The following is a 12,204-nucleotide window of genomic DNA, read 5'->3' on the forward strand; positions in this document are numbered from 1 at the left end:
ATTTCTAGGGTATCCGAGGATGATGCTTGCTTTTTTTGAGCAGCTCTGAACTCGCAGAGGGATGCCAGTGAAGAAAAGGAGGGAAAAGCATCCCACACTGAAGAGGAAAATGAGCTTCCCCTAAGCAAAACTATCTGCATTTCCATCACACCCGTGCAGGTTACAGGAGGCCTCCATAAACACAGGTTCCCGTGACCGCCCAGCTGCGACAGGCTCAGAGGGCAGCTGCAGATTCTCTTAGCCTCTCCTTCTAGGAGGTTCTTGGTGGCCCACAAGTCACATGACCTGAGCATAAGTAGGAGAGGCTTGTTGGCTGTGTGTGTGACATTATGGGATCTGTGCAGCACAGGCAGAGTGCTCTAGCCGGCAAGCACTGACATTCTTTCTGGTCCTAACCTGCGCAAAGTAGAGTTGTCAGGCCTCAGGGTCCTGGGATACTCAGCTGTGAAGAACTCCCAGCAAGAGCAACGTAGTTTAAAGTGTCAGCTTGGGTTAGAATGCCTATCTAACTGATGGAATATTTTCTCTGGGTGTGTCTGCGAGAGACAGGGAAGAAGGCGTAGGTCATCCATTCTATAGACTGGCTCCAACAGAACAAAGACTTGGGTCAGCAAGTGGGCTTGCCTCTGGCAGGGCCTCCCTCCCTCTGCTGCAATCAGACAGTGGCTCCCTGGGCTTCGGGTTTTTGGGGTTGGATTAGAACCACACCACCTCCAACCTAAATAAAGATGGCAGATTGTAGGGTTTGTTGGCTTCAAGAATCTCACAGGTCACCCTCAACCATCACTTTCTCTGTGTCTGGATGTCCTATTGGTCTGTTTCTCAGGTGGGCTGTGTAAGGGTCTCACAGGGCTGTGTGCACAGCTGAGCATGGGAGGTACCTCACCGAGTACCAGAGAATGGGTCAGGGACAGTAGATGCCAGTCTGTGGCAGGGCAAATGGCAATTCTGGCCCTGTCTACTCCCCATTGTCCTCCACTCTCTTCCCCACGTGTGCTTGGTATCACCCTGATTTGTTTGTTTGTTAGGGTTCCCCTGTGTAGCCTGGCTGATCTGGAACTCACTGAGTAGACCAGGCTATCCTCCAGCTTCTGGTGAGTTTCCTGTCCCTGCCTCCCATAGACCTGGATTACAGACATGCGACATCACTGACAGCCAACCCTGATTTCTGCGGCACCATACCTCTGGGGCAGAAGCCCTCAGTTAACCCTGGCAAGTTAAAAAAAGGTTAAAGAGAACGTTTTAGACCAAGCAGGCACACGAGTTAGCCAGGTGTTTGAACCCTGTCTGGCAGTCAGGGACTTTCCCAAAGCAAGCAAGCTGGGAGCTGGTGAAGGGCACCTTGACGGACTTATCAGAGCTGCAGCCTGAGGGACAGAGACAGGCAAATCTGTTCTGTTTACTTGATCAACTGATGTCCTTAGATTTGGTCCCTAATGATGACCTACAGAACTAGGTGGCCACACAGCAAGGACACAGGGTCCCCGAGAACATAGACTTTCTAATAATCTCTTTCTCCGCAGAGCTGGGAAATTAATTGCCTTGTTTGTTCTCCTGGAGACAGCAAGCTCCCCCACCCCCTTCTCCTTCCTTAGGGTGGGAGTGATACACTCATTGTTTGCTTGTTGACGCATAATAGGCTTCGAGAAAGCAGCTATGTGTTCTTTGGCTTTTGTTCGAGGGGTTTCTGTCTCCATAGTTAAGGAGTCTTATGACCTCACTATAACTATGGCAGAGTTCATACTTTTGGGATTTGCACATTGCTGTCTGGGCTCTCACTGTAGTCAGTGCAGTAGCTGGAGGTGAGACTCAGAGGTGAATGGAATCCTGGGTAATTGTTCTATAAAAGCTAAGGCATCCCCAGAATCAGACCTGGTGTCTCCAATTAAGCAGGGTCTAGAATGTATAGGGAAGTCATAGGAGGCTAGAGGAGTCCATTGTCCTTTGGTCTTTACAGTCAGAACAGGCTGTTTCTGGAGCCTGTGTGGTCATAGGGCTGAGACATTTATGTAAATCAGCTACAACTCAAAAGCTTGGAGTCTTTTGCTGGCCATGGGGTGGGGGAAGAGAAAGGAAACCAGAGCTGATACTTCCTGTCTGGAATCTTCTACAAGGGGGACAATCACGGCACAAGGCCGCCCCTAGGTTTAGGGTAAGGAGAAAGGGGCTAGTGTGTGTGGCACACTGATAAGCAGAGCCTGTATATAGCTGAGCATGAAGGAGATTTTGTCATTTTCTTTCTTTTTTAAAACATTTATTTATTTATTACGTATACAGTGTTCTGTTTGCATGTAGGCCAGCACACCAGAAGAGGGCACTAGATCTCATCATAGATGGTTGTGAAGCACCATGTGGTTGCTGGGAATTGAACTCAGGACCTCTGGAAGAGCAGCCAGTGCTCTTAACCTCTGAGCCATCTCTCCAGCAACAGGTTTTGTCCTTTTTAACCACTGAAATGAGCAGAATGTGAAAGAAACAGTGTCAAGGAAAGATCACTCTCGGTATCTTCTAGTAGTGACAGAAATTCTTGGCTAAGGAGGCCGGAGACTTAGCCTTTCTGATCAGGCTTCCCAAAGAGTCATGGGAGTATGACTGTTAGTATCTCTGTTAGCTAGAGCTTCAGTCCTTTCACTTAAAATAGGATGATGATGGTGCTAACAGCCCATGGGTCTATCTGCGGAGGGTTCGATAAGCAAGACATCCAATAACAACCCCTGTGTCTACCCGCGGGCAGTTCTATGAGCAAGATGGGCACGTACACAATGAATGTTTTTTGGCTACTTTACAATATGGATGAGCCTTCAAAACATGCCAAAAGAAATAAACCAGAGGTCAACTTTGCTTAATAGTTACAGATTTTTTTTTTTTTTTTTTTTTTTTTTTCCGGGAGGAGGGTGATGACAAAGTTCTGGAAACAGAGGTGATGGTTACAGGACACATGAATGTACATAATGCCACAGGATTAACATTCTAAATGGTTAAAATGGCAAACTTTGTGCTGCATATATTTTACTCCTGTAAAAACAAAAAGCCAGACAGGCATGGGGATATAGCGAATTGGTGGATCATTCGCTCAGCAGCAGTGAGGGTCTGGGTTCGGTCCCGAGTTCTTTAACCACAACAGAAAAGCAAGTAGTGAAAACAGAGAGAAACAAGGTTGCAAATCCTGGGTTTCCAGAAAGAGCCCTGAGGCAGTGACGCACTCCCACAAATCCTTCCCTGCTCTGGCCTGCCAGGAAGCCAACGCTGCTATTCCTCTCCTGCGCCCCGTGCCCATCATTTCCTTCCGGACAGGACTTAGGACAAACTCCCCAGCCCTGTGTTCCATTCCCACAGTACTTCTGCCCACGGCTCAGGACACACTCCCCAGCCCTGTCTGTTGTTGCCCATCGTTGGAAGTCCTGACCGCTTCTGTCTCCGGTACCTGCTGCACTGCAACTCTGCCTTTCTTTTCTTCTGTGTGGCCAGGGACGGTACCTCCTCTTGCTTGGGCGCCTCTCCCCACCCACAGATCTGTGACCATAAGTAGTCTAGCTGGGCACTTTCAGATGATGCCTTCCTTTGTTCCCTGCCACAAAGCAGATGTGTTCTCTGCTGGCTTTGCAAGCACTTTAAACTTTTATTCACCGTGACAAATGTACTTTGCTTTGTGACCCATGGCACATCTGTATGATGTGTTACGATTAGTCTATGCAGTGCAACCTAAGAACGCAAATGTGTTCGGTTTTTATAAACTCTACATCCTGTTTGAGAAACTCATCAGGATGGCTAGAGCGTGGGTGTGTTCACAGCCAGCCACTAAGGGGCGCTGGTGGGTCAGGTCTCACTGAGGAATTGGTCTGGTAGGGTCTTGAAGTATGACAGTCTCAGTAACTGGCTGGCACCTTCTCAGGTCCCTTGACAAGTCCCCTTAGAGGGAGGCCGGGGGTGTTGACGCAGTTTATCTATGGAACAATTGTCTACTTAGCTGATTTTACTGGATAAACATTCTCTCGGCTTAATGTCTGCTGGGGGTGGTTTTAATTTAATATCTTGGTTTATGGTAGTTGTCTCCCTTTTTTTCCCAGAGAAGGCTGTAATTTGTGTCCCCTCCTTCCTGCTTTTTAATTTTTATTATTATTATTTTTTAACCCTTTGGGAGTGTGGCCAGCTATCTCGATGTTTACCTTGAGCCTCGTGCAGACTCACCTGCATGGGTCTTCCACACTACGCTCTGTGCCAGGCGGCCTCCTTTCAGCTCAGCCAATGAGGCCGCCTCTGCTTGCTGTGTTGATTCTTTTTGGGGGAAGGGTGTTACTAATACTTTTTTTCCCCATTTTTTTGAGCTTATAATGACATTATTTTCCCCTCCCCTTTCCTTCCCCTCCAACTCTCACGTATGCCCCACATTCTCTTTCAAACTCATAACCGCTTTTTATTTGATTGCTGTTGATGGTGTGTGTATGTGTTTGTTCCAAAATATAAATATAGCCTGTTTGATCTTGTATGATATGTGTGTTTTCGGGCCTGACCATTTGGTACTGTGTAGCAGTTGAGGGGAAGAGCACCGATTCTTCCATTTTAGCATTCTTCAGTTGCCTGTAGCTCTTTGTCTAGGACTGAGGCCTCCATCATGGGCTTTCCCTCTTCTGTCTACATTAGTGTGTCTTTTGGTGCCATCTTTGTTCAGGTCATGTTTAGGCAGCCATGTTGGTGAGACTTCATGTGTGTAGCTTCTCTGACATTTCTAGCAGACACAATCTCACAGCTAATTGCCTTCCTGTCCCTCTGCACCCTCCTCGGCAATGATCCCCGAGCCTTAGATACTGGAGTCATGTTGTAGATGTATCTGTTGGGAATGAGCTTCACAGTTCTGCATTTTAATAGGTTGTGGTAATGGTCTTTGCCTCAAAGAGACGTTTCCTTGATGAAGGGTAAGGACTATACTTTTTTTTTGTGGATATAAGGACAAATGTTTAAAATATAGTTAGACTTTAAAATACAGTATGCTGGCTTAGCGAAGTGATGGTTATAGGTTTTCCTCTGAGAGCCATGTAGTTGGCTAGGTTTTCAGTACCAGGTATGATTTCCTTCTTGTTGGATGAGCCTTACACCTAATTAGAGAGCTGTTGGTGAGTGCCAAGGTATGTGTGCCACTATTGTACCGTTAGGGGTTTTGTGTTGTGCTGGTCATTGATGTGGTTCATAGGCGTCATAACTGGGTAGGACTAATGACCACTTCCTTCCTTTGAAAGCTTGGAAGCTGCTTCTGGTAGCATGAAAGCTAGCCCCTAGAGAGGAAGCTTTCAGTTGAGATCCAGCTTGGGCCCTAAGAGTCCTGTATCCATGATCTTGTGTCTTCAGTAGCGGGGACTTCCTCTCTACCTCTGGTGGGTAAGCAAAAGCAACAGAAATAATGGTTTGGGAGTCTCTTGGATAACCCTGGCCAACAACTCAAAAAGGGTTTCTCATGCCTGGTGTTGGGGTTTTTGTTACATAGGGTATCACATGTCGAGGGAGTATTTTCAGCCCTAGATGGGTAAATTTCATTTGAACTATGTGTATTGATATTCAGACTTGCATGTAATCTTGGATAGATAGCCACTTTGATTATTAACAAAAGGATATCCCTGGAAGAGATTCCAAGAGGCCTCATATAGCCTGACTTGAGGAGTGGGACATTTGAGTAGAGACAAGAACACCTCATGATTAACTCTGGGGACAACAGAGCTACAGAGCTACCTGCCCTTGACTTGCTCCCTGAAGCAGACAGAAATTATCTCTGCTGGTTATCTCCCCAGGACCGCCTAGGGGTTTATCTTCAATGAGAGACCATAAGCCATGAAGTGGTTCAGCCTTTGTCCATGAGCACAAAGGGGTCAGATCATGGATCAATGAACTACATCATCTTTAGTACTTCGGAAAGTGACAGCAACAGAATTCTTATACTGTTACTTCTACCTGTGTCTATCAGGCTGCTTCTCAAGATGTGTTCCCCCTTTGCAATGGGACAGGAAGTGGCTGTCTCAGCGTTGTGAAGACATTCAGTATACAGTGTTTACCAGCACAAACCTGACAGTTAAATGAGCCTTAAGTAAGAGGAATTCCTTTAACTCCATTGCCCTAAATGGCAAAGCTGTCCTCCTTGCCAGCTTCTGTCTTTACTATAACCTCAACAGTCATGCACGCTAGCATGGCCCCAACCTTGCAGGACAGGTTAGGCTGCTGTTGGCTGTCATGGGGCAAGGGAGAATGCCTGTCTGTCTCTTCTTGGAGACTGAGCCAGCCTTGCTGATTAAGAGCAACTCAAGGAAGTTTCATGGGCAAGAATGCAGAGCCTGCTTTGGACCTTTTCCCTAGTGGGCCTGGGAAGTAGCAATGGCTTGCAGTGAGAATAATCCCTAGCAAGAGCTGAGGGGACTCTGCCACGACTCATGAGTTATAGGACGTCACAGAGACCACACGGCTGCCAGCTTCCCCTAAGCTTAATGCTGTCAACTTCCCCAATAAGAATGTGCTAGAAAAACCTAGTTCTCCACTCTGTGTTCTTCACCTCAAGGTATCATCTGGACCTGGCTCCTAAGATGCTGCTGATGTTGCTTTTCTCAGATTGGCTTTACCACAGCAGTTTCTTAGTGGCTGCCTCTGATCATCCACTCACACTCAGCCACAGCTCGCCTCCAGCTGGGGTTCCCTGATGCCGATAAGCATGGTGTGGCTGAATCTTGTATCAGATCTCCATGGACCAAGCTCTGCCAGAGCCAGTCAGTCTCCTGGGTGGACCTGATGTGCTGTTTCCACCCTTCCCCACAGGTATACCAGTAGGTTAATAGAAGTCTCTTGAGCAAGCTGGAGCCCTGCAGGAGTAGTATTAGGAGATGATCTCATCATGATGGTAGATTTGTTTTATTTTATGCCTAGTTGATCCTTTTCTTTTTTCTAGCTAGAAACACTGTGGCGTAAGGACATACAATTTCTCTCACTGAAGGGTTCCTTTTTCATTCTCCAAGGGTTTGGGCTGGTCCTCTAACTTGCTTGGGCCAACACAATGCTGTGGAAATGATGGGGTATCAGATTGAACCCAAGTCTCTAGAATCCTGTCCCCTTATTTCTTCATCCTAGCATTGGGAGGCTGGAGCAGGAATTATCCAGATTAGCATGAGTTTGAAGCTAACTTGCAATGCATAGTGAGTACCAAGTGGTCATCTAGGCCCACACTGCAAGACTCTGCCTCAAAACAAGATACACACACACACACACACACACACACACACACACAGCACATGCACATCAACCAACCAACCAACCAACCAACCAACCAACTAACCAACCAACCCACCCAAACCAAATTAAAAACCTAAGTAGACAAAGCCAGCAAAACTAACACAAGCAAGCAAACCCCTAAAGACTAGGATCAAGAGTTTGTAAGACAGACTCCAAGCTGCTGGGTAGTTGATTATGTGTCTGGCCTTATATCCCGACAGTGATTGAGTGACACACACTTTATTGATGTTTCTTTGGTCATCAAGGTCGTCCATCAATCAGTCTCTGTGATTGTACTGCCTAGAGTCGAGTCTTAGAGATTAATTTATAGACAGGAAGGATATAAACACGTTGGCTCCAGTTTCCCAGCAACACACTGACTTCTTCTGCCTCTTTCTCATCTTAATGCAGTCTATCACTCTAGAGCTGTGACATGCCCTGTATGCTTTCAGAACAAGGGATACCTTCAGTTGGCTCCTGGTCCCAAGGGCTCCTAGGACTCATTCTCACAGATGTGTCTGTCTCAGCTGCTGGCATGCATGTCTGGAATGGCGTCTGTCTTGGCTGTGTAAGGACCATTGTGTACTTCTGGCCAGAGACAGAGTGAGAACAGAGGACGGGTTTTAGAGGCAGCTGCCGAGAGAGCAGCTGCATGGTACCCTAGGTCTTCCTTGCTGGGACTCCAGGAGAAAATGACTGGACTCCAGTGACTGGGCATTCATCAGGGAGGGAGTCAGGACACGAACAGACTCTGGGATGAGCAGTGAGGAGGGCTTGAAGTGAATGTGAGGCATTTTCTTTCTTCTCACAAGACTGCTATCATTTAAGTCATGAGCGCTGGGCAAGTTCTGAAAGCCAATTCTCGATGAATGCAGGGTTTATAAACACGGGTATGTTGTCCAAGCTGTAGAAAAAGAAGGCTTGTCGTAGAAAAAGGCATCCTTTCAGAATTATCGTTCAACTGGAAAGTACAAATTCTATAAGGAACGTTGTGACTCCTAAGGCTTAGTTTCTGAGGCATCCCAGGGGTGAGAGGGGTGTTCTTCCAGGCAGGCCCTTGCCACTGAGGTAAGGGAAGCCCTACTTACAGCGAGGCTTCTACTCACTGTGCAGCCTCTAGGTCAGTAGCAGCAGGTGGGAATTATGTGGAGATTCCCTGGCCTTTCCTAGACCTTGAAACTGGGACCTTAAGGATTGGCTCACGAACCCTCCAGGGGATTCTCTGCGTATCAGAGCTGTAAGAGTCTAAGCTATAATATGCCTTCCAGATGATATAGAGGTGGCCCAGGCATACATTGTACACAGTAGGGTACCTTCTCTTCCTGCAACTGGGATGGTACTGCGGTGTGCCATTCCTGGGATGCAGAAAACAGTCATTTAGACTTTGGTGTTCTGTCTGTCGGGGAATCCTCAGGGATAGTTTCCTTGCTGCCCAGGCCAACGAGGCATCTTGTTTACAGCAGCATCCCACTTCCAGGTACCAGCTTCAAGATGGACCTGGAAATTTTAAATCATGCTAAGGTTCACTCTAGGCCTTTGCAATGGCCTTTAGTGCTTCCATCTGGAGCTGACATGTGACTGCCACCAGTATGGCACTGGCCGAGAAAATCATATGGCCAAGGCCAACTTCAGAATCAGATGGGAAGCACACCCTTTGCTGCTTCATCTCCTAAGAGCCCTGGGCAGTCTGAGAGCGACCCTGCCGGCTAGAATCAGAGGTTGTGCGTGGCCCTCGGCACTCCTGGCTAGCGGAAGCTGCGCATTACAGGCTTGTGGTTTTGTGGGGGGAGTCAAGTTCACAGCCACCCGTTCGCTCTTTGCTTCCACTGACCTTTGGATCTAAGCCATCCATCCCCAGGTCTTCTCTGACCAAGCCTTTAGGGGAAAATATCCCAACACTAATCCATGCGGAGTGCACAGCACAGGGAACCATCATAAAATGAACAAAATGCTGCAGCTGCCCACAGGTGGGAAGTGGCCCAGTAGCTCCTTCCTAGTTCCCCAGCCCCACCCCAGGCTGCTCCTCCAGAAGGGCAACTCCCTCCTGACTTTCCCCAGCCTCAAATTACTCTATGACACCTCATTCATTGAGTTAGGCACTGGAACCCCTCAGTCCTGGTAGATGATGTTAGAGACCCGAACACACAGGCTGGTCCTGCTGGTCCTTGCTGTCAGACAGGATTTTTTTTCTGGGAAGTGCTGCTTTAGGCAGGCCTGGGGTTGGGGGAGGGAGTTACCAAAGTCCTCAAGGACTAGGCCTAGTTAGGGTTTACTGTCTTTATCACCTGCTTATTTAAGTACAGCCAGCATTTCCTAATGGGCCAGAAGTTTTTCCTGCTTGACAGAGCAAGGAGCAAGTGCTCCTCCCAGCAGGGACGTGGTCTCCTCTAGTGTTAAAAGCCACCTGGAGTGGCTAACAGCAGAGCAGGCCCCTGTCCATCCACCTCAGGCCTCTCCTCTCGAGGGGGCTCAAGGACCCATAAACTGGTTCCTTCTGGGATGTGGAGTAGGAAGCACCTGCTTGCGTGTTTTGACGTAAACACCGGCTGGCAGTACGTCTTATGCAGGTCCCACGATTTGAACACGAGGGACAGACTTCCCATCTTCCTGCCTACAAAATCACCAAAGGACTTGCAGGAGAGGGAGGGGAATTGGCTAGTTTCCCCAAACTCCCCAAACGTCCTCTACACCAGCACTTAGCCTTCCAGTTTCTGCACAGCATTCTTGCCAAATCCAGAGTACCATCTGGCTCCATCATTAACCCTCGCCCCTACGGTATCACTAGGGACTATGGTGAGAGGGAGAGGAGACCTGGGTAGGTCTGGGGCACTGTGGCTAAGGGCTTACCACATCCTTTTGTGGTAATCGCCTCCGACAAAATGCACTCTGGGTGTATTTTTATAATCCGCTGGCTTCTAAATTACAGCCATGCTGAATAAAAGCAGAGTAAACATGTGGTTAGGAATTTCCTTCTGCTGAGTGCAAAACGAAATCATTTCCAGGGCTGGGGCTTTTCAAACATTGTGCTTTTAGCAGAAAAGAAAAAAAAAAAAAAAACAAAACAAAACGGGAAAGTATCATTATTTTAAAGCCAAAGCAAAAAGTTCATGGCCTTCCTGAATAACCATACTCCTGCTCCACAAGGAAGCGGGGAAGGAAAGATTAAATTGGGAAAACATACCAAGGGCAGCCTGCCTGCCCGCTCAGCCAATCACATGCCTCCTGTAGACTAAGCGTGGAAAAATGGTATGGTGGTGGTCATGGTTCATGACTATCCCAGGAGGTTCAGAAAGGCCTTGGCACATGGACCAGCAACAGAGAAACTAAGCATAGATGGGCTCTGGGCATGGCAGAGACACACAGAGGTTTTGGTTACAACACAGCTCCACCCACCTTGCCTGTCTTCCTTACAAAAACCTCTGTGTAGCCTGGCGAGGACTTCTCAGGGTGGAGCTAGCTCTCACTGACAAAGCACCTGGGATGCTTGCAGACCTCAGGCCAAATTCCGGGGGAGAGCCAGAATGGGATTGCTCCCGGCTTGGCTCCCCCGGGAAACACTCACCGGCTCCGTGAACGGAAAAGCTTACACACAAAGGTCTTCCCGAATGCAGCAGGTCCCCTAGGAAGTGTCACTGGGATTTAAAGAAAGGTTGTGACTAGCTGCTCATTATTTCCTTTGAGGGGAAAATGGAAGTTTTCTCCTCCATCTGCAAGGATTCTCCCATGCCTGCAATAGTGGTTTCAGTATTACAAAGCCAAGGATAAAATTGCTCTCAGAGTATTGACATTGGATGGGAAAGGGGTCCTTTCTTTTGCACTGGGCACTTATGTCAGCAGTGAGTTCCAGACAGTATTCTCCAGAAGCAAACTCCCTCCTGATGGCGAGAGGCTTAGTTATCACGTCCTGCCAGTGGTTGGACATGTCATCCGTGTCACTTTCTTGATATCAGGGTCTCAGTTCCTACTGTGCTTGTCCTGTTGTCTTGGGGTAAATTCCAGCCTTTGGCTGCTCAAGTTCCTGGACAAAGGCTTCTAGGAAATTGGCGTCACCTAAAGGTTTGGTCTCCTTTACTGGATCAGAAGAGAAAGCCAGCTGTCTCCTCCCTTGGGCTGCCTGATTACGGACCTGGCTCATGCTTCCTTTGAGAGTCCCTTTGCAAAGTTGTGCCTCCATAAACCACAGCTTTACCAATGGGGGTAATCAGGCTTGTGTATACAATGTGGAGAGATCCCAAGATAAAAAGCATTCAAGGTGCCCAGTGTTATGAGAGCAAACACGGCCGGGGCCAGTGTGTACTGCTCAGAGGTTAGATACACAGACTTTACTCAAAGATAAAATGAGCAGCTGTTTTTATCAGAGCACAAGGGTTCATTTCATTTTTCTCATTCACTATACACACACACACACACACACACACACACACACACACACACACACACACACATACATATATGTCAGTGCTGGGGATTGAACTTAGGACCTCATGCATGTTTGGTAAACACTACTACTGTGTTAGACTCCCCAACCCTGGCCCTACATTTATAGTATTAATGCTTTTTCACTTCTCAGTAAAACAAAATCCCAGGATCGTAAACCTCCTGGAAAACAGCTCTTTACTCAAAAGGCATTTTTGGCCATTAAGGGAGAGACAAAGCCCCAAATCACTTTCCTTCACAGCCTGCTCCCCCACCCCCCAAACCCCACTCCACTCTTCTGCATTAATTTATTGTACCCATTTCTGGTTCACGGGACTTTGGCTTTAATAACTTTGAGCCCAAATCTAGTCTGAATCCCAGAGCTCACAGATCTGTCTGGGGAGGGAGAGAGAGAGGAATTTGGGAGTCCCAAGCCTCTGTAGCCTCATTTTTACAGTTCACAGATGAGGACAGATTTCTGCCCTGAAGGCCCCAGGCCTGAGAGTGGTCAGCTGGCCCAGGCCAACCTGAATCCATCACGAACAC

This window comes from Psammomys obesus, unplaced genomic scaffold (assembly GCF_907164565.1).
Source record: "Psammomys obesus unplaced genomic scaffold, mPsaObe1.curated_primary_1811, whole genome shotgun sequence".
NCBI classification, from domain to species: domain Eukaryota; kingdom Metazoa; phylum Chordata; class Mammalia; order Rodentia; family Muridae; genus Psammomys; species Psammomys obesus.